General features: G+C 41.9%; 1 long non-coding RNA gene across 6 annotated transcripts in view; it reads right to left on the bottom strand.

Moving 5' to 3' along the window:
- LOC126082856 (uncharacterized) overlaps positions 1-25991 on the bottom strand; it is a 93678-nt gene extending 67687 nt beyond the window's left edge. For all 6 annotated transcript variants that reach the window (XR_007518670.1, XR_007518672.1, XR_007518667.1 and 3 more), the window contains exon 1: positions 25478-25991. This is a non-coding gene — a long non-coding RNA (uncharacterized LOC126082856). The remainder of the gene's footprint in view (positions 1-25477) is intronic.
- Positions 25992-27002: the final 1011 nt, after the last annotated feature.

Genomic DNA, 27002 nt, shown 5'->3' with positions numbered 1-27002 from the left:
TCATAACTGATATTTTTCTCTCAGTGTAAGGAATTAGTACTGCTTAAAATCTTCCATTTTTGACTGTCACAATCTTTATTAAAGGATTTAAGTCTAAGCTATCAACTCTGGCTGCAGAACATCAGTCAGAAAGACGGAAAGCAGAAACACGTCTCATAGTATTAATATATCTCAACTACACATGAAGAAAACATATCGAGCGTGATAACCACCATAGCCAGCTAGCTCATTTTAGGAGCCTTGCTGTACCTTGACGGCACTGGGTTTGGGTGGGTTGGGCTGTACCTTGAACTATAATTGCCTCAAAAAAAAAAAAAAAAAAGTCAGTGCTATGTTTCTCTTAATTTTATTAAAATAAATACTATGTGAACCACCTGTTCCTGAGGACCTCTAACCTCAAGTTATTTTTTCCTTTTTTTATTCTTTCCTATATGAACATCATTCACATTTCAAATGACCTTATTTGTCATATTAATTTGAAGGGTTTTGATTGAAGGGTTTGAATAGGAAATGTTTTCTCCTTTGAAAAGTTTGGGATAGCAATAGCTTGATGTTACTAAAGTCCCTTTCTGAACTATTAATATGGAATGGTGTGAATATTTCGTTCATATATAACTCTTTGGTGCCTGGTGGCACAGTGGTTAAGAGCCACAGCTGCAAACCAGAACGTCAGCAGTTCGAATCCACCAGCTGATACTTTGAAATCCTATGGGGCAGTTCTACTCTGTCCTATAGGGTGGCTATGAGTTGGAATGACAGTTTGGTTTTTGGTTTTTTGTATCTCTTTAAATAGATCAACTTAATCGCTATTCCACATTAACATTCAAAAAAGAATTGTCCAAAGAATATTAACCCATTTTCTCATTTAATATTATTATTATCCTAGTCCTTTCTCCTTAAATTCTGGGCAAACCTTCCCATAACATTTGTTCGCCAGGTGTCTGAGAAGTTCTCCTTCGGCCTACACGTATGAGAAGAAAAGTACCTTTTCACTTTAACTAAAATTTACATTGTGCTTTACAATTTACAAAACTGAGTTTACTCCATTTACAATGTTGTTTTTGTTGTTAGGTGCCAACTCATAGCGACCCTATGAACAACAGAACGAAACACTGCCTAGTCCGGCGTCATCCTCACCGTTGTTGTTATGCTTAAGCCCATTGTTGCAGCCACTGTGTCAATCCATCTTCTTGAGGGTCTCCCTCTTTTTCGCTGACCTCTATTTTATCAAGCATGGTGTCCTTTTCCAGGGACTGGTCCCTCCTGATAACATGTTCAAAGTATGTGAGACACAGTCTCATAATCCTCGCTTCTAAGAAGCATTCTGGCTATACTTCTTCCAAGACAAATTCGTTTGTTTTTCTAGCAGTCCATGGTATATTGAATATTCTTCACCAACACCATAATCCAAAGGCATCAATTCTTGTTCGGTCTTCCTTTTTCATCGTCCAGCTTTCACATGCATATGAGGCAGTTGAAAATACCATGGCTTGGGTAAGGCGCACCTTAGTCCTTAAAGTGATATCTTTGTTTTTGAACATTTGAAAGAGATCTTTCACAGCAGATTTACCCAACGCAACGCATCATTTGATTTTTTTACTCCTATTTCCATTTACAACAGCTCTTTGCAATGGTCAAAAACAGTTGAATACCAGCAATTTCGTGTGATTCAATGTAATATTATCTCATTAGATTCTCACACCAATCTTGTGAGGCAGGTATTACCATTCCTGTTTTACAATAATAGGACTGAAGTCCAGAAAGATTAAATAAATAAGCATAAAATTCTTCAATAAGTGTATGGCCAGTATTGGGGACCCAAGTCTTTAGATTCCAAATTCTGTTTTTTTCACTATGATATGTTAAACACAATACATAGCTCAGAGCTTTTGAGATGTCTTGTGCAGAACAGCTAGGATCTAAGGGATGAAGGAAGTTGGACGAGAGGCTGCCTAAACCCAGGATTCCTCATTGTTATTGCCTGTGCCCACCAAGTGGCCTCTTTGCCCAGAGTCCAACTGGGAAGAGTAGAGCTAAGTCTCAAAGTCATGTCTTTGGACAGGGTGGTTCTTCCACTCAAGTGAGATAACATACTTGAGGAAGTGAAAGCTGAGACAGAGTTAGAAGTGCAGAAGGTTTATTGAGGGGTAACCCTGGTGAGGCAGTGGTTAAGAGTTCGGCAGTTTGAATCCATCAGCTGCTCCTTGGATATCCTATGGGGTAGTTCTATCCTGTCCTATAGTCGCTATGAATTGAAATCAACTCAATGGCAACTGTTTTTTTGTTTTTTTTTAACAACTGTGAAAGGAAAAAGGAGGAAGCCATTAGACCCCAATGCAGGTCTGAAATAGTCTCAGCTAGTCCAACAGGGCTCCAGAGTTGTAATATAATATTTCGCAAATGCTATCTTGACCAGTTTTGAGGTCCTAGATGTGGTTGTTGTTCTTGTTAGTTGCCTCAAGTCAATTCCAACTCTTGGCAACCTTCACAGGCAATTTGCTAAGCCTACAGCCCAGCTACATCCCTTATTAGGCTCCAGTACTCCTGGCCCACAACACACACCCCCAACTGCTAGAGTTCCCCAGATACCTAATACCCAGGGATGGCCCCTTCTTCCTTGTGCTGGCAAAATTATTCAAAATACCCAATCTAGGAAGCCTACAAAACATAATTAAATTCATCTTGCTTACCATACAGAAACCCCTCATACTTTGGAGTCCCTGGTGGTGTAAATGGTTAATATGCTTGCTGCTAATCAAAAGGTTGAAAGTTCAAGTCCACCCAGAGGTGCCTCAGAAGAAAGGTCTGGCAAGATGTACTTCCCAAACAATCAGCCATTGAAAACCCTACGGAGCACAGCTCTCTGACACATGTGGGGTTGCTGAGGGTCAGAACTGGCTCCACAGCAACTGGGTAATATGAGAAGTTGCTCTATGAGAATTTATATCTGAAGGCTGTATTTCTTTGAGAGGTTCGCCTCAGCATTAAGAGCTGCAAAAATATTTCTAGTAACTTTCTAAAAAAGTCTCTGCCTCCTTGTTTTGGCTCCTTGTGTTGTGCTTTACTTTTCAGGTAAAATATATTTTACCATCCATTATCTGAACTTAATCATCTTTCTCTCCTACTCTTTGTCCAGTTCATTGTAATTGGACTAAATGGTTACATTACCTTACTGGGTAGCTAGGAAAGGGGGCATGGTAAGTTAGGGAAAGCATAGGAGAAAATGGTAAAGATAGCTAGAAATCTTTGTCAGGAAAAAATGTGGTTTGGAGAACACTGTCCCTCCATATGCCCTGTGATAACTGCAAAAGCAAACTCATTTCAGTTTATTGGTACTTTCCTCATTGAAGGAAACCCTGGTGGCGTAGTAGTTAAGTGCTACGGCTGCTAACCAAAGGGTCGGCATTCAAATCGGCCGGGCGCTCCTTGGAAACTCTCTGGGGCAGTTCTACTCTGTCCTAAAGGGTCGCTATGAGTCGGAACGGACTCGACAGCACTGGGTTTGGGTTTTTTCCATCATTGAAAAGCCCCTTTCCCATATAAACATCATATAAGAAATTTTCATTACTGATGAGCACGCTGTTGATTTGTTAAAGCATCATGTCCTTTTAAAACTCCTGACAACGAGCAAAACAATTGCTTTTCCCTATACCCACTGAGGTATTCTATGGAAAAGATTCAAGCCCAAGAACCACTGCGATTACCTTTTTTTAAGTTCTAGAAAGTAAATCATCAGGACAGGGAACAAGAAGCAGAAGGAATAGACAAGGTCTTATTGTACTCTTGATTGGCTGGGGCTATCAATTCCCCCTTTTACAGCTGGGTTTAATGGGATGACATGGCTTCCCAGACCATCTGCTTCCCTTTTCATTTCCTTTAGAGGGTTCGCTTTTGCAGCAATGAATTTGTTTCTAACTGATGTAAAATGAGGGTCACTTCTTCACAGAAAAGGAGCCAGCTTTATCTAACTCATAGCCTGGATCAAGCCACTGTGAGTTTCAATCATTTCAAGAAGAAAGTTTTGCAGATCTTCACTTACACGCATCTGTGGCCCTATCAACGCACCGCTCAGCAGTAACAGTGCTGAAAACCTGGAAGGCAGCGCTGCCTGCTTTTGTCAGCTTCCTCCCAAGAATTAGGACTCACAGATGGCAACAGGCACATAAAACCTGAGCATTCAGGAGTGGGAAAATAACAGAATTGAATTAATCTGACACCCGCTTCAAACCTCCTCCAAACCATCAGCCTCTTCTGTATTACATCTTCCGGATCAGAGATCCAGGACTGCACAAGAAAAGAAGCCTCGGATGCACCTTGTCTCTCTTAACAAAAGACATTCTTTACTGACCTGGCATTTTATGAATAACGTAGTGTATTGTGGGCTCTCAGAGGAGCCTAGGTGGCGCAGTAGTTAAGAGCTCGGCTGCTAACCAAAATGTCGGCAGTTCGAATCCACCGGCCACTCCCTGGAAACCCTATGGGGAAGTTCTACTCTGTCCTACAGGGTCGCTATGAGTCGGAATCAAAGTGAAGGCAATGGGTTTGTTTCTTTGTTTGATCACACTTGGAGAGCCCTGCTCTGAAGAAATTTAAAAAGTGACTGAACTTTTCCCATCTGGCCAGCGCATCTTTGGAATGCAATGTGAGAGAATATTTCCTAGGAGATGGGAAGATATTTATGACCCTCCAAGCTGTAGGTGAGTAAAGCAAGATAGACTTGGTAAACTAAATTGGTAAATTATGTTCTATCTTGGAAAAAAAATAGTATACACACACATACTCACTAAAGCTCCCTGAACTTTCTGGGGTTGTTAAAGTGACAGATTCCAAACCCAGAGAGTGCTGATATATCTGAAAAGGAATAATGTGAGCGATATGGGTGTTATTTCCAATCTTCGTTTTTATAAATATGCTTGGTGCTGCCGGAGTTCAAAGGAAGGAGAAAGAACAACCGTAACCGTGTGATCCAGTTTCGGCGTAGAAAGAGCTTACAATAGTGACACTACCTCATATCGTCCTGGTTCTAAAATCATTCACCGCACTTCCATCGTTCTTTCCATTGAGTTACCTCATACTCTGCCCGACTCTCCCCTTAGCTTACTAATAAACCTGTCCATTGAGTAGATTCCAACTCATAGTGACTCTGTAGGACAGAGTAGAACTGCCCCATAGGGTTCCCAAGGAGTGGCTGGTGGATTTGAACTGCTGACTTTTTGGTTAGCAGCCAAGCTCTTAACCACTATGCCACCAGGACTCCATATATACAAATATACACATACATGGTGGCTTGCTTTGTTTTAAACTAGGTGCCATTGAATCAATCCCACCTCATGGCGACCCCATGTGTGTCTGAGTAGAACTGTGCACGATAGGGTTTTCAGTGGCTAATTTTTTTTTTACATTGCCAAGCTTTTCTTCTGAGGTGCCTCTGGGTGAACTCAAACTTCCAACCTTTTAGTTAGCATCCAAAAACATTAACAATTTACACCACCCAGGGACTCCCATGGCGACTATCCCTTGTCTAAATTTCTTTTTTGGGCCTGGAGCCTGAGGTGAACATGAATAGTTTATGGCTGGGTAAAGTAACTCTCCCCAAGGAGGACTTTTTTCCTGCTTCTTATTTAAAACATTAGTAATTAATCTAAACTGTCTTTCTTTTCAGGCATAGATTTGAACATTCTTCCTGCCCCATCTCCTACCCTTTCAGGAGAACAGGGAAGCATTTCTTCTGTCACACATTACCTTCTTGATTTTGTGACTTGTGTTCTCTGATGAATCCTTTGTTAGAACTCAGGCAGTTTGAACTCTGAGGTATCTGAGTGACAGGAAGTGACTTACCAAGATTTTTCCCCAGAGGACAAAGATTGGAACACAATGGTGATTTTGTAATAATATGAAAAGTGATTTTCTACATATAAATCACATAGGCATACGTTTCCAGGTTAAATATCCATAAGGTTCCAATTTAGGCTAGAAAGAAAAAAAAAGCCCACTCAACAATCTCATATGGTAGATTTGATACAGAACTAGTGAATTTTATTCAACATTCACCTCTAGGGAAAAAAAAAAAAGCTAGTACGATGAGTTGACTAAACCCCAAATATTTTGATGGTGAATTGTTAAAATATTTTCAAAGAAAAACTGTCAGGGGGAGAACCCTTCCCTAAAACACAAGTCTTAGATTCATGCTAATTTGTGGTCAGTTTGTCGACATTTAATAGCCCATTTCCAATTAGTTGCTTTGCCAAAATCTCCTCCTGGCCAAATGTCAGCAAGTAATGTATCCTTCGCTTTTTACTCAAAGAAGGGAGGAAAGAAAAAAGTCAGTCTGGCATCTAGATTTCTTCAAATTATTTCCCCGAAATGTTTAAGCAGCCCTGAAGTTGGAGCCTGAGTCCATTTATTTATTTAGAAACATGCATCAAGAGCCTACTAGGCGTCAGAGACCAATAAGGCCCTGCCTGCCCCTAAGGAAAAGGTCCCTGGGTGGCAAAACTAGTTTGCAGTTGACTGCTAACGGAAAGGTGGGTGGTTCGAACTCACCCAGGGGTACTGAGGAAGAAAGGCCTAGCTAGCTGCTTCGGTAAAGATGACAACCAAGAAAATCCGATGGATCAGTTCTTCTTTGTAACATATGGGGTCACCATGAGTCAGAATCAGCTCCACGGCAATGGGTTTGGTTTGGGTTTAGCCCTTTAGGAACTCATAGCGGAAGAAAATGGCACGTAAACACTTAGAATTAAATGTCTGAGTACTAGCACTAGCGCCAAACACTCCACAAACTACCCCATGCATTCACGACTCTTCTCCTCACTTCCAGGGATAAAGAGATTATTAATTGCATCTCTGTGTATAGGAAATATGGGAATCTATCATAAGCGCTTTACGAGCATTATAGTAAGCCTAATCCCCACAATTTAGATAGGTATTATTTGTCCCATTTTACAGATAAGGAATACTGAGGTTTGGGATGTCTAAGGTCACATAGCTAGTAGGCAGGAAAGCCAGTGTTTGAACCCACTCTGGCCACATGCTCCATGCTGTTTTTACTAGGCCATGTGCTAATATTTCATAGTAAACTAAACCAGCATTCACTAGTCTTTTTGTTATACTTTTGGAGCCCTTTACTGAATTTTCAAGATAATCACTTCAGAAAATTATAACTCTTCATTCAACCATAGCATGAATTATAATAAACCATATAGAGTTTTAAGTTTCAGCTTTATAACCATACTCCCCCTGGAACCCAAAGACTTTGGTTTCCCAGAAGCTGTCCCGCAGGTCATGGGAATAACGCCACCATATCACCAGTCAGTGGTTAAGAGTTCAGCCACTAACCAAAAGGTTGGCAGTTCGAATCCACCACCCGCTGCTTAGAAACCTTATGGGGCAGTTCTACTCTGCTCTATACTGTCACTATGAGTCGGAATCAACTGGACTGCAATGGGTTTGGGTTTTTTTATTTTTGTTTTTGTTTTTTAATTGCCAGCCCTCATTGTTTGTGGTTGGAACTACAATGGTATCTGATCCTGGTTCGAACAGAACAAGGGGGTATTGGTTGGTTTAAAGTTAAGAAGAGTATGCGTTAGGGTTGTATCCTTTCGCCATATTTATTTAATCTGTATGCTGAGCAAATAATCTGAGATGCTGGACTATATGAAGAATGGGACATCAGGATCGGAGAAAGATTAGCTAACAACCTGTGTTGTGCAGATGACACAACCTTGCTTGCTAAATACGAAGGGGACTTGAAGCACTTACTGATGAAGATCAAAGACCACCTTCAGTATGGACTACACCTCAACATAAAGAAAAAAATCTTACAGTTGATGTTGCTTCGTGAAGCAACATTATGATAAACAGAAAAAAGATTGAAGTTGTGAAGGATTTCATCTTACTTGGATCCACAATCAGCAGCCATGGAACCAGCAGTCCAGAAATCAAAGGATGCATTGCATTCAGCAAATCTGCTGCAAAGGACCTCTTTCAAGTGTTAAAAAGCAAAGATGTCACTTTAAGGACTAAGGTGAGCCTGACCCAAGCCATGGTGTTTTCAATCACCCCATGTGCATGTGAAAGCTGGACAGTGAATAAGGAAGACTGAAGAAGAACTGATGCCTTTGAATTATGGTGTTGGCGAAGAATATTGAATATACCTTGGACTTCCAGAAGAATGAACAAATCTGTCTTGGAAGAAGTACAGCCAGAATGCTCCTTAGAAGCAAAGGTGGTGAAACTTTGTCTGATGTACTTTGAACATGTTATCAGGAGGGACCAGTCATTCCCTAAAGAAGGACTTCATGCTGGGTGAAGCAGAGGGTCAGCAAAAAAGAGGAAGACCCTCAATGAGAGGGACTGACACTGTGGCTGCAACAACTGGCTCAAGCCTAACAACAATTGTGAGGATGGCACAGGACCAGGCAGTGCTTCATTCTGTTGTGCGTGGGGTCGTTGCGAGTCAGAACTGAATGGAGGGCACCTAACAACAACAACAACAACAAAACTATCCCTGCTAAGATCCATCAGGTTTTGCAGCAGGAGTTTACAAGTAGAGTGATTAGATGTTTAAATAATTGAAGTAGATGTTCAGTTCATTAAACTGCCAACTCACAAGTTCAGATAAGAAAGTTTTCCTCAATAGGTTCACCCCTCACTGAATTCCACACTAAACCAAACTCACAGGCGAGATGGCATTATGTCACCTTGGTCTCCAGTCACAGAAAATGTGAATCCATCTGATCAGGAGGCCTTCCTCCCACTCTCTATACCACAGGGCTCCCCTTTGGTCTCAGAGACTTACATTCAACTGACCTGCACAGCCATCCACAAATAGTGAATTTACCTGCTATCTTGACTGGTCTTTTAAGGGATACTTACAAATGAGTCACCTTTTTTAAAAAATACTCTCAAAGCCTCTGAGTATACATTGCAGAGAAGAGTCACCATTTTTAGAACAATTACACATAGTCATTTCCTTACCCTCCACTAAGACAGATGATAGATCGATAGATACATACAGACAGACATAGCTGCCATTGAATCAACTCCAACTCATGCCACGTTACATATAACAGAACAAAATATTGCCCAGTCCTGCGCCATCCTCATGATTGCCCGCATGTCCAAGTCCCTCATTGCAGCTACTGTGCCAACCCATCTCACCGAGGGTCTCCCTCACCCTTGCTGGCCCTCTACTTCACCAAGTACAAATTCCTCTTCCAGTGATCTATCCTTCCTCATGACATGTCCAAAGCAAGTGAGTCAGACAATGCTCTGTTGTGATCGATAAGGCTTTCATTGGCTAATTTTTGGAAGTAGATTGCCATGGCTTTCTTCCTAGTCTGTCTTAGTCTGGAAGCTCCACTGAAACCTGTCCACCATGGGTGACCTGCTGGTATTTGAAATACTGGTGGCATAATTCCCAGAAGCATTTTGAGGGGAAGAGGAGAATCAGAAGCACACAAGCCACGACGGTACAACAAACCAACAGATGCATGGTGTCCCTGGACTAAAGGAGAAAACATACATGACTGCAGCAAATTCAGTTGGTATGTGCCCCTGATTGTGCTTATTTTTAGGACAGTACGTTCCTTTTTCATGTCGGAAATATGACCAAATTAAAATCTACATTGTTTTGGCTACTGGAGATATTAAGAAATGATAGAAACAGAACTTTTACTGGTTTCATCCCATAAAATGTATAAAGACAATCTTATCTTTGGTGTTGAGAACAAGGTGTTATGAGATATTATTTCCTGGTACTTTTTTCCTAAAATAAAAACTGGTCTCATAATCTCCACCCTTCTGTCTGGTTAGGTGCCGTCAAGTTGCCCCTCCACCCCAACTCATTGCGACCTCATGTGCTGCAGAGTACAGCTATGCTCCTCTGAAAAGCTTTCTCGACTGTGATCTTTACAGAGCACTTTGCAGGACTTTCTTCCACAGAGCCACTGGGTGGGTTCAAATCGCCAGCCTTTAGGTTAGTGGCCAGTTGCAAACCACTTGCACCACCCAGGCTCCTTCCACCCTTCAATACCTTGCCACTAATAATAGAATTATTAAGGGTTTAGTGTTTAATTTCATGATTGAGTTTTTGAGTGTGAGGGGGTATAAGGAAGTAAAGATGATTCTAGCTCAGGAATGGGGTGGATGGTCACTGATGGAGACAGAGATTAGAGGAAAAGAAGCATTTTGGGGGGAAGAGGAGAATCAGAAGCACAGGAGAAAAATCTACACTGGGATCAGATTTGGGAGTTACTCTGCTAAAGAGATATTGAAATGGGCTCTAAAAGCTTTACCCCACAAAAATATAGGGTGAGGAAGAGACTTCTTTGCAATCAGCGTGTTGAACAGATTTGTAACATTATACACACTAAGTGCGCACATTTGCAGCTCCACATGGGATAGAGACAAATGCATACTAAAAAAATCCATTGCCATTGAGTTGATTTCAACTCATATCAACCTTATAGGACAGAGTAGGACTGCCCCATAGGGTTTCCAAGGAGCGCCTGGTGGATTTGAACTGCCAATCTTTTAGTTAGCCAAGTAGCTCTTGACCACTGCACCACCAGGGTTTCCCCAAATGCATATAGTGGTGTTAAATCAATTTTACTCACTCCAAGACTCAGGTACATACAGCTTGTCTGAGAACTCGAGGCTGTGTGTACAAAGGACCAATGAACCTCTGGAGAAATAGCCAGTGTTAACTGATTCGAGGCCTATTCAATGTTAACGGGCCAAGGAAGACAAGAAGGTGGCTTCTGAATAAAGCACATTTCTTTATTACCCTCCTAGTCTTCAGGGACACGTGCCCCATGTGCTAGGTTGACAAGGTTCCTAAAACCAAAGAAAAACTCACAGGTACCTTCACGGGGCTTACAGAGCACAAGATAGAACCCCATTGGTGCAATGGCTTTCTCAGAACTACCTCTGTGCAGAGGTTGGTGCCTTCAAAAAGATCACCGGCAATCTCGGTGTAAGTTTCTCTGCGGAGAGCCCGTTGGCACTGGTGCCATACTAGGTGAAGACATGGAGCATGGACGCTCACAACGCAGAGCTCAGAGACTCAATATCTTGTGTCGGGGCCATCGGGAGACTAGCTCTTCACTCTGCCGTTAGCAAAAACGGACAACACCACTCTATGACGCCACTTACAGAGAGCACTACCACCATATTAAGAATTCAAAGAGAGAAATGGCAGACGCCACATGGTATTCAAGAAATACATGTGAAATTATTCCATGAGGACTCCCAAAGCAATTGAAAGAGCATTTAAGAATCTAGGATTTCCTGAGTGTGTAACAGCAGAACCAGAGAAATACTGTTTAGTGGCTGCTCTTTTCATCTTAGTTTTACCCCCAGCCTGGTGTGACTTGCGGAATGCAAGTTATACTGATAAACTGGGTCACGTGAACAAAGTAAAAAAGGAGCTTTACAGCTCCCACCAGTCCCCCATGCATAAAGAAGTGGCCAGCTCCAAATCCAATCGCCCTTCACAGTACAGAGGTTTCTGATTTGTTCTCTTCTCTGAAAATGTAAAGATGGACACCACAATTCCTTTTTTACCCCTTCACAATGAAATGCTTACATGCAATCGTTCTTTTAGCCTGTCTTGGAGCCTTACGGGCCCCCTTTGCTTTGACGCAAGAAAGAAGACACTTGAAGGTTTCTGCTTTCTAACAGTCAGTGATCAGGAAAGAAAGTTTTTTTGGAGAATTCAAGGTAAACCTGAGACACAATAACAGACTCTGTTCTCACAGCTAACTGGGGGGACCTGGATGGTGCCCAGGTCTGAATTCACAGATAACACCAGGAAAGCATCCCCTTACATTCATGAAGGTTTCCCGCTACACAGGAGAAACTCTGGAATGTAACAGCTCAGCCTGCCTCGCCTAGATGAAGATCTGTCTCCCAAATTGAGTGCGTTTGTTTAAGCCCCTTTCCCCCCAAAAAAGTTAAAAGTTTAGTTCAGCTTTTGTTTTTTTTCCCCTTGGGGGCGGGGCAAAGAGATGGAATTTTATCAGGTTACTGGGAAGGCCATGGTGAGGATCTGCCAAAGAGTCCTGTTGCTCTCTTTTTATTTAAAAAACCAAAAGAAAAACTCCTGTTGATTTTGCAGCGGGAAGCCTGCCCACAGGACAAATTAGTTCAAGATGAAATGCAGTGGTTTGGCATTTCTGGAAATTTAATTCTCAGGTTTTGAAAAATCTGGGGAAAACAAGAAATCCTATTGTTCGAGTAGAATAAGTTAGCAGAGGGGTAGCAACCCGCTTGTAAGAAAAGCTCGCTTGCAAAAGGGAAAGAACATATGAAACGGAAAGGTTGTCTGTAAAAGAGCCATTTCAAATAACTAAATGGAGAGAATCTAAAACCTGGAGAGAAAAAACCACAGGAATAAAACAGCAGGAAGCTATGTCCAAGGAGCTGAAAGTCCTGTACAGTTTTTATACTTTGCTTCATTTTACCCAGATGTCAGAAGGAAGGTATCCAGGATCCTCTGACTGAGATTTTAAACAGACTCAGGACACCAGACCAGGGTTAAATACCTAAAGATAAAAATCTGCAGCAAAAGAGAATGAGAAAAGAGGAAGCAAGGTCAGGGACACAGGAGATGAGAACCAGGTCCGTGAGCCAAGATCAGGAACACTCAAGTCAGAGGAAAGGGGCAGGAATATCACCAGGGTTCAAGTTCACTTACTAAAAAAAGTCAAGACCAAAGAGGTCAAGGAATGCCTTAAAGCAGGGCTTTTCAAACTTTCCAAGGAACTCCTAATGATAAAGGAGAGTAATTCGTACCCTTGAAGATTCTATAGGTATAGCTCAAAGCAGACAGGTACACATCTAAGATGCATCAATTGGTCTCAACCTACCTGGAGCAAAGGAGAATGAAGAACCCCAAAGACACAAGGTAATTATGAGCCCAAGAGACAGAAAGGGCCACATAAACCAGAGACTACATCAGCGTGAGACCAGAAGAACTAGATGGTGCCCGGCTATAACCAATGACTCCCCTGAGAGGGAACACAACAGAGAATCCCTGATGGAGCAGGAGAACAGTGGGATGCAGACCTCAAATTCTTGTAAAAAGACCAGACTTAATGGTCTGAGTGAGACTAGAAGGACCCTGGAGGTCATGGTCTTCAAACCTTCTGTTAGCCCAAGACAGGAACCATTCACATAGCCAATTCTTCAGACAGGGATTGGACTGGACTGTAAGATAGAAAATAATACTGGTGAGGAGTGAGCTTGTTGGCTCAAGCAGGCACATGAGACTAAGTGGGCAGCTCCTGTCTGGAGGGGAGATGAGAAAGGCAGAGGGGGACAGAAGCTGACTGAATGGACACAGGGAATATAGGGTGGAGAGAAGGAGTGTGCTGTCTCATTAGGGGGAGAGCAACTAAGAGTATATAGCAAGGTGTATATAAATTTTTATATGAGAGATGGACTTGATTTGTAAACTTTCACTAAAGCACAATAAAAATCAAATTTAAAAAAAAGCAGACGGGCACAGGGGTGGCATTTTTAAATACCCTGTATCTTAAAAATTAATGCAAAATGGAAGTGCACAGGGCATTTTCAGGGCAGTGAAACTGTTCTGTATAATACTATAATGGTGAACACATGACACTGTGCATTTGTCAAAACCCCTAAGGCTGTATGACACAAAGAAGTGAACCCTAATGTCAACTATGGACTTTAGTTAATAATAATGTATCAGTACTGGTTCATTAATTGTACCGAATGTACCACAGGAATGCAAGATGTTAATTATAGGAGTAACGGGGGTGGGGAAGAGAGCAGGAGGGAAGAGGTATATGGGAACTCTGTGCATTCTGCACAATTTTTCTGTAAAACTGTTTTAAAAAATAGTCTATATCTGGAGAGAAAAGTAAAGTTTATTAGCACTAGGAATATTATTTCCTTCTTCTCTTTAGGTGTCAGGAGCTTGAGAACAAGCTGAACTGCATTTGTTTTACAGATTCTCCTTAGCCTTGAAATTCTAACCAGCAAGAACCTTGTCGTTTAGTAGTTAACCTTGATTCTTAAAAGTAGACAAGGGTCAACTTTGGTGAAGGGAAAGATAACACACAGTATAGGGGAAGTTGGCACAACTTGACCAAGGCAAAGTCATAGACGTTTCCTAGACACATCCAAACACCTTGAGGGACTGAGTTACTGGGGCTGAAAGCTGGGGACCATAGTCTTGGGGGACATCTAGGTTAATTAGCATACCATAGTTCATAAAGCAAACGCTCTGTATCCTACTTTGGTGAGTAGCATCTGGGGTCTTAAAAGCCTGCGAGTGGTCATCTAAGATAGATTTATTGGTCGCATCCCATCCAGAATAAAGGAGAATGAAGAAAACCAAAGACACAAGGAAAATATTAGCCCAGAGGACTAAAGGACCACAAGAACCAGAAACTCCACCAGCCTGAGCCCAGAAGAACTAGATGGTGCCCAGCTACTACCACAGACTGCTCTGACAGGGATCACAACAGAGAGTACTAGACAGACCTGAAGAAAAATGTAGAACAAAATTCAAACTCACAAAAAAGGATCAGACTTACTGGTCTAACAGAGACTATGGCCCCCAGATACTCTGCAAACCCAGAGCTGAAACCACTCTCCCAAAGCCCACTTTTCGGACAAAGATTAGACAGGCTTATAAAACAAACAATAACACACATGAGGAATGTACTTCTTAGTTCAAATATATGAGACCAAATGGGCAATTCCTGACCAAAAGCAAAATGAGAAGGCAGGAAGGGACAAGAACTAGATGAACGGACACACGGAGCCCAGGGTAGAAAGAGAGTATTGTCACACTGTGGGGACTGCAACCAATGTCACAAAATGATATGTGTATAAATTGTTTTAATGGGAAACTAGGACTGGAAGCTTTCACCTAAAGCACAATTAAAAAAAGAAAAAAGTGTAAGGCTACCCTTGAAAATTGGAATAATATAAGAGATGATTAAGATGCCCCACAAGCTTCACCACCCTAAGTTTTATATCGCTCCCATTGTCTTTAGGTGGATTCACGAGAATAACGCTAACCCCACGTTCTACCACCTACTCTGGAAGGCCTAAGGCTCTCGGGTGCTGGTGAAGGCAGGGAAGCAGTCTTAGCAGCAGGCTGTCCAGGTGACTCTAACCCTAGGCCAAAGTACTCAGGACACCGGACAGGGAATTTTTCCATCTTCCCAGGCCATAATTCCTTCCTGCTGAGTACCATGCGAGACATTCTACATATGTGGCTACAATGTGAATATGGAACACCTAAACTGCTAATCTGAAGTTGCAGATTAGCAGCTTGGCCCATCCAGTGCTACCCCAGAAGAAAAGGCCTGGCGATCTGCTTCTGTAAAGATTACAGCCACGAAAACCCCAGGGAGCAGTTTTACTCTGTAACACCTAGGTTCACCATGAGTTGAAATTAACTCAGCAGCAACTAACAACAACAACATTGAGTTGACCAAAGGCAGCAGGAGAAACAAGGTATCAGCAGAAGCTCTCTGGAGTTTACACCTCAAATTAATCTCGCTTTCTTGTAAATCGGAAAACCTGCTGGCGTAGTGCTTAAGAGCTACGGCTGCTAACCAATAGGTCAGTGGTTCAAATCCACCAAGCCCTCCTTGGAAACCAGATGAGGAATTTCTATAGGGTCACTATGAGTCAGAATTGACTCGAGGGCAACAGGTATAGTTTTTAGGTTTTTTTTTTCCCGTAAGTCAGATTTCTCCCTGTCATGATCACATTCTTTAAGGAACAAACCCTCCAAACTCCTTCCCAGAACTTTCTTCAAGGTGGACCTAACTCACCACATGGAAAATGCCTTTAATTACTCTTTGTGACATTTGCGCATGGTTTCACTCATTATAATTCTTTTACCAAAAGGAACCACAGCAATCGGAGAAGGCCGCACAGAGGGATCTTTGACTGTACTTGACCAGGTTTCTACCAGACAATGATAGATTGTAAACAAGCCCAGAGCTCTGTCAACATTTTCTCCTCTCTCTCTTACAATACAATAACCAGTAACTTGTTAGAACCTACTCAGCAGCAGCCAACATCGACAAACAGCAACAAAGTTTTCGTTGAGTTTAGTCCAACTCACAGCAGCCCCCTGTGTCTTAGTCATCTAGTGCTGCCATAACAGAGATACCACAAATGGATGGCTTTAACAAACGGAAATTTATTTTCTCACAGTCTAGTAGATTACAAGTCCAAATGCAGGGCACCAGCTCCAGGGGAAGGCTCTCTGTCTCTGTCAGCTCTGGAGGAAGATTATTGTCCTCAATCTTCCCCTGGTCGAGGAGCTTCTCAGGTGCAGGGACCCCGTGTCCAAAGGACACACTCTGCTTCTGATGCTGCTTTCTTGGTGGTATGAGGTCCCCAACGCCCTGCTGGCTTCCCTTTCCTTTTATCTCTTGAGAGATAAAAGGTGGTGCAGGCCCCACCCCAGGGAAACTCCCTTTAATTTGGATCAGGGAGGTGACCTGAGTAAAAGCGGTGTTACAATCCCACCCTAATCCTCTCAACATAAAATTACAATCACAAAATGGAGGACAACCACACATGGTCTAACAAAGTCGATACGTGTTTTTGGGGAACACAGTTCAATCCATTACACCATGTATGTCAGAGTAGAGCAGTGCTCCACAGGGTTTTCAGTAGCTAGTTTTTCGGCAGCAGATCGCCAAGCCTTTCTTCTGAGGCACCTCTCGGTGGACTTGAACCTCCAGCCTTGGGTTATCAGCCAATTGTGTTAACTGTTGCACCACCCAGTGATTCCTTACAATACAACAATACTAACAGAATATACCTTTATTATAATTCTTTATTATAAATTATATAAGATAGCGACTGTCTACCCCTTTTTCCTACAGTGACAGCTTCTTAGTCAGGTCCAATTGCTGCACCCAAAAGCACAGTTTGACTGTTGATGATAACTTGGAACAAACGCTTATTGCCTCATTGTTCTTAGTGTCCCCACTTTGTCATGCTCCCATTAGGCCCCCCGCCCCCGCCAAAGAATTAACAGGATTTGTGGTTCAGGGCCTGCATTCCAGCTCCCAACTGGAGACTTCTCACACCCACAAAAGGAGCCCAAAGTACGACCATACATTTCTGACCATTGCACTCAAAATTGTATTGTATTCTGCCCCTTGCATCTCAAGCCCAGTCTGCAGAAAGTGGTCAGTCCCAGACAACTCAGGACATGGCTCGGGTGATACAGGGAGCATTCCCCAGCTGCATGGACCTCTGTCCTAGATGAGGCTCCGACAATGAATTACCTAAGACATGCAGGATTTGGGGCGCCCTGAGCCTCCACAGTTTACTTACAGAAGCCACGGGGAGAGCTATCACACCACCTAACTCTCCACTGTGAGGAAAGGTGCTTTTGAAAACGCTCATTGGAATAAATGCAATGGCCTGTCCTGTGCTCCGTTCTCTCATTAAACCACATTCTTCCATTTTCTCAGCAAGGCACATATTCTTCACTTGCTTAGAGCCCTAACTCCACAAACTGGCAAGTGCTTGCTAATTTAGGACTTCTTCCCTTTGGGAGTAAAACGCTGGTTTGAGTTTTTGCCTTCAACTTTCCATTGGCTGCAAACATCCTGAGCTGTTCCTATACTGGGAAAGGGGTGATGTTAGCTCTGTTTCCCTGCCCCATAGGCTGTGCCACCCCCCAAGGAAATCTGTGAACATTCACAACTGACAAACATATTTGAGAATATATCAAGTCCTTGCCCTTGTGCAGTTCATCCTTTCCCCTGTGAATGAGAACTGTCAAAAACAAATTAAGTAATTACATGGGGCTGCTGCAGCTGTGTGCATCCTTCTTGCACCCTATGACTTGTGGTTAAGGGGTGACTCCCTCCTTGCTTAGTTTTTGACATATTTATAATGGAAGGTGGCTTGTCAGGGCATGTTCTGGTGTTGCCAGAAAAAACAAAAAGTCAATGAAAATGATGTTAATGGCATGGCACAGCTCTAGAGTGTATGTGTACGTGTGCATGCGTGTGGGTATACAGCAAATGCTCTACCACCCTGTGAAAGTTATTCTGGTTAACTGGTTTTAGGAACTAATTAAAAAACGCCCATAGAAATAGAGTGTCTGTCAATTTTCAAAGAACTCAATGAATAGAATATCTTTAGGACAAACTATAAAATTTACTAACTACAATTTATCATTTCTTTTAAAAAATGATCCTGCAAGATGAGTGTTTGATTATTTTTGTGATGGACAGATGGAAGAACAGAATAAGGGATAAAATGGAATAAAAATGGTTGACCATCCAGTATGTCTTGCATAAAACCTCCTGGATACTGATTTCCTCAAAATTCTTAGTTTCCTTAATTTCAGCATTCTGAAGTAATAAGGATGAGGGCAAAAAAGCAGGTATCATTTCAAGATTTGTGCCTACTTTCTTAGGGAAATTCCTCCATCTTGAGGGGGGTAATTTTCAACAAATTGGATTTTTACAGCTATGAAGCTACACGGATTTAATGAAAATACAGGCAAAAGTCATCTGGAGAGAAGAAAGATTATTATATACATTAAACCCATTGCCGTTGAGTCAATTCCGACTCAAAGCAACCCTATAGGACAGAGTAGAACTGCCCCATATGGTTTCCAAGGAGCTCCTGATGGATTTGAACTGCCGACCTTTTGGTTAGCAGCCATAGCTCTCAACCACTATGCTACCAGGGTTTCCTATTATATACATATAAAAGACCCATTGCTGTTGAGTTGATTCTGACGTATGGTGACTCTACTGTGTGTGTGTACTTTTTAATATAACAAAGCTTATATAAAAACATATCATCTGATTCATAATGTTAGAGCTTCAACTGGAGGCAACAACAAACACCAAAGAATGAAAGGACAACAAAGAAACACTAAGAAAGAGCACAGACAGAGCGTTCTAAATAGAAAAATCTCTGAGGCAAACAGGACTTTCCAGAACATGACTTTCTAAGTTGTTGTGGCGGGGTTGTCCTCTCATTATAAACATTTAGAAATGATGAGTAAAATGTAGCAAAAACAACAACAAATTAATAGAAAGCCAATCTAGAAAGACAAAATTCCTCATCTGCCAGGTAAGCAGAGAAGTCAAGGCAATGGGAGAAAGAGAAGGAGAGGGAGAAAGAGCAAGAGAAAGACCTGGGGGTACAATGGTTACGCACTCAGCTGCTAACCAAAAGGTCAACAGTTGGAGCCCACCAGCAGCTCCACGGGAGAAAAGATCTGGTCATCTGCTTCCATCAAGGTTTCAGCCTAGAAACCTTATAGAGCAGTTTTACTCTGTCCTGTTAGGGTTGCTCTGATTCAGAATCAACTCAACAGCACACAATAACAACAATAAATATAAATATATTATTGGTTCTGTTTCTCTGGAGGACCCTAATACAATAATTAATTTAAAAATATACATATTTAAAAAAATCTCACACTACAAAAAAGAAGGAAACCCTGGTGGCATAGCGGTTAAGTGCTACAGCTACTAACCAAAAGGTCAGCAGTTCGAAACCACAAGGCACTCCTCAGAAACTCTATGCGGCAGTTCTACTCTGTCCCATACAGTCGGTATTAGTCAGATTGACTCAATGGCAGTGGTTTTTGTTTTTGTTTTTTTTATGAAAAAGAACTGGCCAATTTGAAAAGATGCCAAACAGAACTACTAGAAATGAAAGACAAACTCATTGAATTTAAAAACAAATTAAAAAATTCACACTTAGACTTATTAATTTAAAAAACCTTCAGAACTTCAATGACAAAGAGACCAGAAAGTAAAGACAGATTAGCTATAAATAAATGGCAATTAGACTAACAACAGACTCTTCATCAGCAAAAATGATCCGAAAGGCAGTAGAATATCTTGAAAGCAATGAGGAAAAATAACCATCAGTGTAAAGTGTATTTCTTAGTTTCCTAGTACTGCTGTAACAGAAATACTACACGTGGTGGCTTTCAAGAGCAGAAATTTATTTTCTCACACTTCGGGAGGCTAGAAGTCTGAATTCAGGGCACTGACTCTAGGGGAAGGCTCTCACTCTCAGCTCTAGGGAAAGATTCTTGTTACTGTGAGCGTCAGTTCCTTATATCTTCAGGTGGCATGACATCTATCGTCCCCAATTTGTGCTTACTCGTCTGTGTCTATGCTGTTCCTTGTATCACTCAGAAGTGGTTAGGTTTAGAACACATCTTACACTGATACAGCTTCATTAACCTAGCAAAGAAACCCCTATTTCCAAGTAGGATTACGTCCATAGTATAGGGATCAGGATTACAGCACGTATTTTGGGGGGACATAATTCAATCCCTAACAGTGCATATCCGGTTAAATTATATAGGCATAAGGGTGAAATAAAACATTTTTAAATAGGCATTGAAAAAGTTACTACTCCCAATTCCTCACAGAAATGACTACGGGGTTGAACCATATGAAACTTCTGATATTTTATCATTTTTGACCCACAAAGCATACATAAAACATCCCAAAAGAACAAACTACGACAAAACTTTTTTTTTATACATATGGTCAGAATATGGTTGGCACAAGCAGCCATAAGAAATGTGGTCAAGTAGCAAGTGATATTTGCTTTACATCCTGGACTATTTATAGAAACTATTAGGTATTGATGATGAATAATAAGACAGCACTTACGTGTTCTGCTATAAATAACATGCACAATTTTAGCCAGTGTAAACACAATCCTAACAATTAGAATGAAAAAAGGCTTGAGATTACATCTGGTCCCCCAAAAAGTCAACTCCATGAAAATAAAAATAAAAAAAAAAAAGAAACAGGTTTCCATGTGATTAGAAAGCTTGCATGGGATTGAAATAAAGGTTGCAAACTCACCTGATTTTTACACAGTCCTATTTTATTGTATGAGACCCCATGTGTTACAGAGTAAAACTGCTCCATAGGGCTTCCTTGGCTGTAATCTTTCCAAAAGCAGAGATTGCCAGGCCTTTCTTTCACAGTGCCACTGGGTGTGTTCAAACCTACAACTTTATGTCAGTAGTTGAGCATAAACTGTTTTCATCACCCAGGGATGGGGCCGCCATGAGTCAGAGTCGACTCGACAGCAATGTTTTTTTTTTTACTGTATGGATGATGGTATGTTCTGTCGTGACTAACACATCTGGACTAGTGATCATTTCTAAAAGTTTATGGTTTCCTCACCACAGAAGACGCTAAACAACTTTGGGTGACATTAGGGAATCTATGACCCCAGAAGAGCAAGCATTTGACTAAAAGAGGCTTTCCTCAGGTTTCATTTTTTGATAATCATGGTCCTGAAATTTTCATTTACCCCTAAATAACTCCCATTTCTCTGGCCCATTTTAACCGACTGAGTCCACTCAGAATTGTTGTGCAAATGTCATTTAGCTTTCCAACAACTCCACGGGCTCCACTCCAGGACTTAATCCGATGGTCTGGGCTGTCAGTTACTTTGCTTCATTCTCTTGACTGTGTATCTTGTGATATCTCGTGAACGGGTTATGATCCTGCACCAGGGCATCAATTTCTAAGGGGCAGAGGCCCGTATTTTTTGTTTTGTGGAGAGTGTAGATAGACACATAGACAGCTGCCATCGAGTTGACATTGACTTATGATGATCCTGCATCATCCTCACGATTTCCAGCATACTCGAGTCCGTTGTGGCTACTGTGCCAACCCATCTCACCAACGACATCTCTTGCCCTCACTGGCCCTAACTTCCCCAAACATGATGTGCTCCTCCAGGGATTGATCCGTCCTGATGACATGGAAACCCTGGTGATGCAGTGGTTAAGAGCTCTGGCTGCTAACCAAAAGGTCAGCAGTTTGAATCCACCAGGTGCTCCCTGGAAACTCTATGGAGCAGTTCTACTCTGTCCTATAAGGTCACTATGAGTTGGAATCAAGTTGACAGCAACGGATTTGGTTTGGGGTTTTTTTGGATGACATGTCCAAAACAGGTGAGTTGCACAATGTTTTATCGTGATTCATAGGTTTTTATTGGCTAATTCTCACAAGTGAGTCACCAGGCCTTTCTTCCTAGTCTGTCTCAGTCTGGAAACTCCACTGAAACCTGTCCCCCGTGAGTGACCCTGTTGGTATTTGAAATACCAGTGGCATTGCTCCCAGCATCACAGCAACACACAAGCCACCACAGCATGACAAACTGACAGGCGGTAGAACACAAGGTAGACTACCCAAATAAAAAACAGTGAAAACCGTATAAAGATAGAAAACAACCAAGAGCATTTTCTATCAAATCCTATCAGTTCAAGAAAATCCACTTCAAAAGCGTTCCTCGTAATCATTCTTTTGCATGGTGTTTGCCTTTATGATCCTGAGGATTAGAACTGAAGAACTGACATAGTGAGTTCCATTATTAAACCCAGAAACCAAACCCAGTGCCGTCGAGTCGATTCCGACTCATAGCGACCCTAGAGGACAGAGTAGAACTGCTCCGTAGAGTTTCCAAGGAGCATCTGGCAGATTCGAACTGCCGACCATTCAGGATCAATTATTTATTGAGCATCTGTAGTGTTCCTGGTGATGTGCTAGGCATTGTGAAGAAACATAACAATACATCAACTGTGTCTTCAGACAATACAGCTTATCCAGGGAAACGAAACCATTTTTATAATGAAGTATTGGAAAAATATTTTTCAAGAATGAGGTACAATGAGGACATTTTCAGAAAAACAAAAACATAAGGCTGTACTTCAGGCAAGAGGGTTATTACCTCAAATGGAAAGGCTAAGATATTAAAAAAAAAAAAAAAAAAAGGTGAGCAACGTTACCAGACTGCTAAATAGGTAAGTCTAAACAAATTCACCATCTAAAACAATATTAATAATCTATTTTGTAAGAGAAAACATTCTAGAAATAAAATACAACTACAATAACATACAAGTTGAAAGGATATTAAACTTAGTTAAGCAAGTATTTTAAATTAGCTTTGGTACTGACTATAAGGAAAACCTGGTGGGGTAGTGGTTAAGAGCTACAGCTGCTAACCAAACGTTCATCAGTTCGAATCCACCAAGCACTCCTTGGAAACTCTATGGGACAGTTCTACTCTGTCCTATAGGGGTCGCTATGAGTGGGAATCAACTCGACAACAAAGCATTTTGTTTTTTGTTTTTTTCACTGACTAAAAGGTAGCCCTGGTGGCGCAGTGATTAAGAGCTCAGGGGCTAACCAAAAGCTCAGCAGTTCAAACCCACCAGCCACTGCTTGGAAACTCTGCCCCATAGGGTGGCTATGAGTCAGAATCAGCTTGACAGCAGTGGGTTTGTTTTGGTTTTAGTATCCCCTTGTTCTGTTCAAACTACTGCATCTTGTTCTATATACAGGTTCCACATGCGCACGATTAAGTGTTCTGGAATTCCCATTCTTCGCAATTTTATCCACAATTTGTTACGATCCACACAGCCCAATGCCTTTGCATAGTCAATAAAACAGGTAAACATCTTTCTGGTATTCTCTGCTGTCAGCCACGATTCATCTGACATCAGCGATGACATCCACCATTCCACGTCCTCGTCCGAATACTAAGCATAAACGCCAACACAAAAACCAGTCGCCACTGCGTCAATCCTGACTCATGGCGACCCCAAGTGTGCCAGAGTGGAACTGTGGTTCGTAAGATTTTCAAGGGCTGATATTTTGGAAGTGGATCAAGAGGACTTTCTACAGAGGTGTCTCTGGGTGTACTCGAACCTCCAACCTTTTGGCCAGCAGCCAAGTATGCTGTTTGTACCCTCTAGGGACTCCTATACACCAACAAGCAAAAGCTAAAATCACTATATAAGTATCAGACAAAATAGTCACAAAGGCAGTATGGTTTCTATTTCCTAGAAAACAGTGATTTTCACCAAACTTTGAAACTACCATGTCAACAGTAATGGCTCTTCAGCCATCTTAACTCCATTTTCATCTTCAATCTCCATGACCCCCTAAACTGCTGTCTTCACTCCCCATAGACATAGCCACTGAAATCCTCCTCTCAAAACCTGGTCCCTCATTCCCAGCTCTCTGCCTCTCTCTCCCATCTCTAAGCACAGTTTCCTTACTCTCTGGCTCTTCCTTTCTCCATCATGCTCAGCAAAGCCACTCCACTTCCCCAAACCCTCAAAACTCAACCTTTCCCATTGCACCCCAGTGTCAGGGACTGACGAAACCAAAAACCAAATCTGTTCTCATCAGTTCTGATTCATGGCGACCCCATGCATTGCAGAGGAGAATTGTGCTACATACGGTTTTCATTGTCTGGTTTTTTGTAAGTAGATCACCAGGCCTTCCAAGGCATCCATGGGTGGATTCGAACCTCCAACATTTCGGTTAGTAGCTGAGTATGTTAACCATTTGCAACACCCAGGGGCTTCAGGGATTTGAGAGGCACCAATAAACAGCACCCAGTTTCCCTTCTTGAACCTTGCACCATTGCAAAATAAGAGAAAAGTAGATGGGAATGCAAAATACCACCTTTTTAAAAGGGAAAAACTTTGGTTCCCAGATTCTTACACTTAATGTCTTTTCTGAATACAGCGGCCAAAGACGTTTGCAGTGATTTTGTCACTATTAGTCTCTTTCACCGAGCATGTCACCTGGGGGCAAATAGTGATTAGCAATTAAGCATTAGACTAGAATTCTCCCTTCCAACCATAAAAACCGGAAACAAACATGTCAGAGAATTGCCCAGAAAAGGTGTGGGGTGGGGGCCTAAAAGTGTCAGCTAGAAAGAGCCAAAGAGAACAAGAACAAAAGAGTTTATTTACTATTTAACCCCTATTACTCCCAAAAATATTAACATCTTATTGGAGTTGAGCATTTGCCTAAACCTGTCAGAGGGAAGGAGGAAGTCAGTTGAATCTCAATGACACAAATTCCTTTTCCTTTTTCAAAAGTAGAGAAAAAAGAAGAAAGAAAAAGATTTGTTGATGAGTACTGAATTTCTAGATCCTTCTTCTCAAAAACATTTTGAGCCAAGTAAGGCAGTGACTTGTCATATAGAAGACCAGGATCCTAGGTCCAAAGCCTGTCTTTTCAGCCACAGGTACTAATTCACAAAAAACATAAACAAGAAAAACGCTAAATGAAGGAGCAGTTTAAACACCTGTTCCAGAAATAGAAGAGATAGCCCAAGGCCACAAGTAACTGTTAAATAAATAGTATTCAAAAGAAATGCTAGAAATTTGGGCTGATAACATTATCTACACATTCATTTCAAAGCCAAAAGATAGCGAAGGCAAAGAAAAGAGCCCCCACAGTAAGACTATCAGAGCTAGGAAGTGGAAAGTAGGGGAAAATTGAGGGGTGAAAGGAAAAGCTGAAGTGGCTGAAGGGGGTGCGGGTGGTGAGGCGGGGTCCTGCCTTGTCCACTCAGCCCGAGGCCCTGCTGAGAAGGAAGAATACCACTGTGGGAACGAGTCAGGGCGAAATAGCAAAGGAGTTACCTCTCTGATCGCCAGAGGTGGAGGCAGCAGGAGACAAACCCGGGAGACTCGAAAGGCCAGCAGGTGAGACGGAAGGCCAGCAGGTGAGACGGAAGGCCAGCAGGTGAGACGGAAGGCCAGCAGGTGAGACGGAAGGCCAGCAGGTGAGACAAGCCGGAAGAACGCCTCCGAGCTGCCACACCGCAGCCCCACCGAAGGGTTAGGGTTAGAGAAAACACCCGATCCGATGCGCAAGGATTTTGCGTACCCAGAATCGAATCCAGTTACGAGGTTATTCAGGCCGGGTTTATGTGGGTTTGGTATACACGGCTCAGTCAGTTTGCTAGAGAAACAAAACCGAGGGACGGTATCAACATTCCACAGTGGTAATAAAGTATTTCACGCGTGGCTACTAATGGAAAGAATCCACCCAGAGGTGCCTCCAAAGAAAGGCCTGGCAGTCTATTTCTGAAAAAAATCAGCCGTTGAAAACCCTGAGAGCACCGTTTTTACTCCGACACACACACCAGGTCGCCATGAGTCAGAATGAGTGGTTGCCAAACGGTTTGGGGTTTTTTGTTTGTTTTTTAAAATGACTCTCTGAATACCTTAACATAACATCATTACTTCCAAAAATTCAACTCATACTCCCAGACTCTTTTCTCCCTAGATGAAATGAAATCTTGTTTATCTAGATTATTTTAATATTATTTAGCCTGAGGAGCCCTGGTGGTGCTGTGGCTAAAGCACTCAGCTGCTAACCAAAAGGTTGGCGATTCAAAATACCAGCGGCTCCTCGGAAGAAAGATGTGGCAGTCTGCTTCCTAAAGATTTACAGCCTCGGAAACCCTATGGGGTCGCTGTGAGTGGAAATCAACTCCACCAGGACGCGCTTCGTGTTGGGGAGGGGGCTTTTCAATTCTAGAAATCAAAGGACGGGTACACTGCTCCCTCTACTGGCCATACGGCTGCAGTTACAGATGAGTTTAACAGTTCTCAGCCTTATAGATTGCTTCTTCCCAATGACAAAGAAACGAACCGTGCAATTTCCTTGAAGTAAGTTTTTTAAAGAGTTAAGAATAAAAAATAAAAAAAAAAATTATACCCTTAAAAATAAATTCTGTTCGTGTGATATTTGCTGGAACTACTGAAATTTTCAGATGTTGACTACCCTAAAGAGTCAAGGACTAGATAAGAGAAACTACGAAAGGAAAATAGAAAAAAAGCCTTTTTAGATGTTTCCAAGTGATTCAGGAGATAATATTGGAGCCATTATTCCCTGTCCCTGAGTATAAAGAATGGGCCCCAGCTGGAGCTGGATTCACAAGGACTCACAAGGACACATCAACTGGGTCCTGAGGTGTAAAGACAACAGCTGAAACAATCTTGGAAAGCATCTTTTAGGTAAGCATAAACAAATCATAAAGCATACTTTCCACTCTTTTTCTGTTAGCATTTAATGAATATTAAGATTTCCTGGATCATGAAGACACTCCTGACTGTCATCGTTAAAACCCGTACCAATGATTATCAAGAAAGACAATTC

The sequence above is a fragment of the Elephas maximus genome, chromosome 9 (genome assembly GCF_024166365.1).
Source record: "Elephas maximus indicus isolate mEleMax1 chromosome 9, mEleMax1 primary haplotype, whole genome shotgun sequence".
In the NCBI taxonomy this organism is placed as follows: Eukaryota; Metazoa; Chordata; class Mammalia; order Proboscidea; family Elephantidae; genus Elephas; species Elephas maximus.
This window is presented reverse-complemented; position numbering and strand designations above follow the sequence as displayed.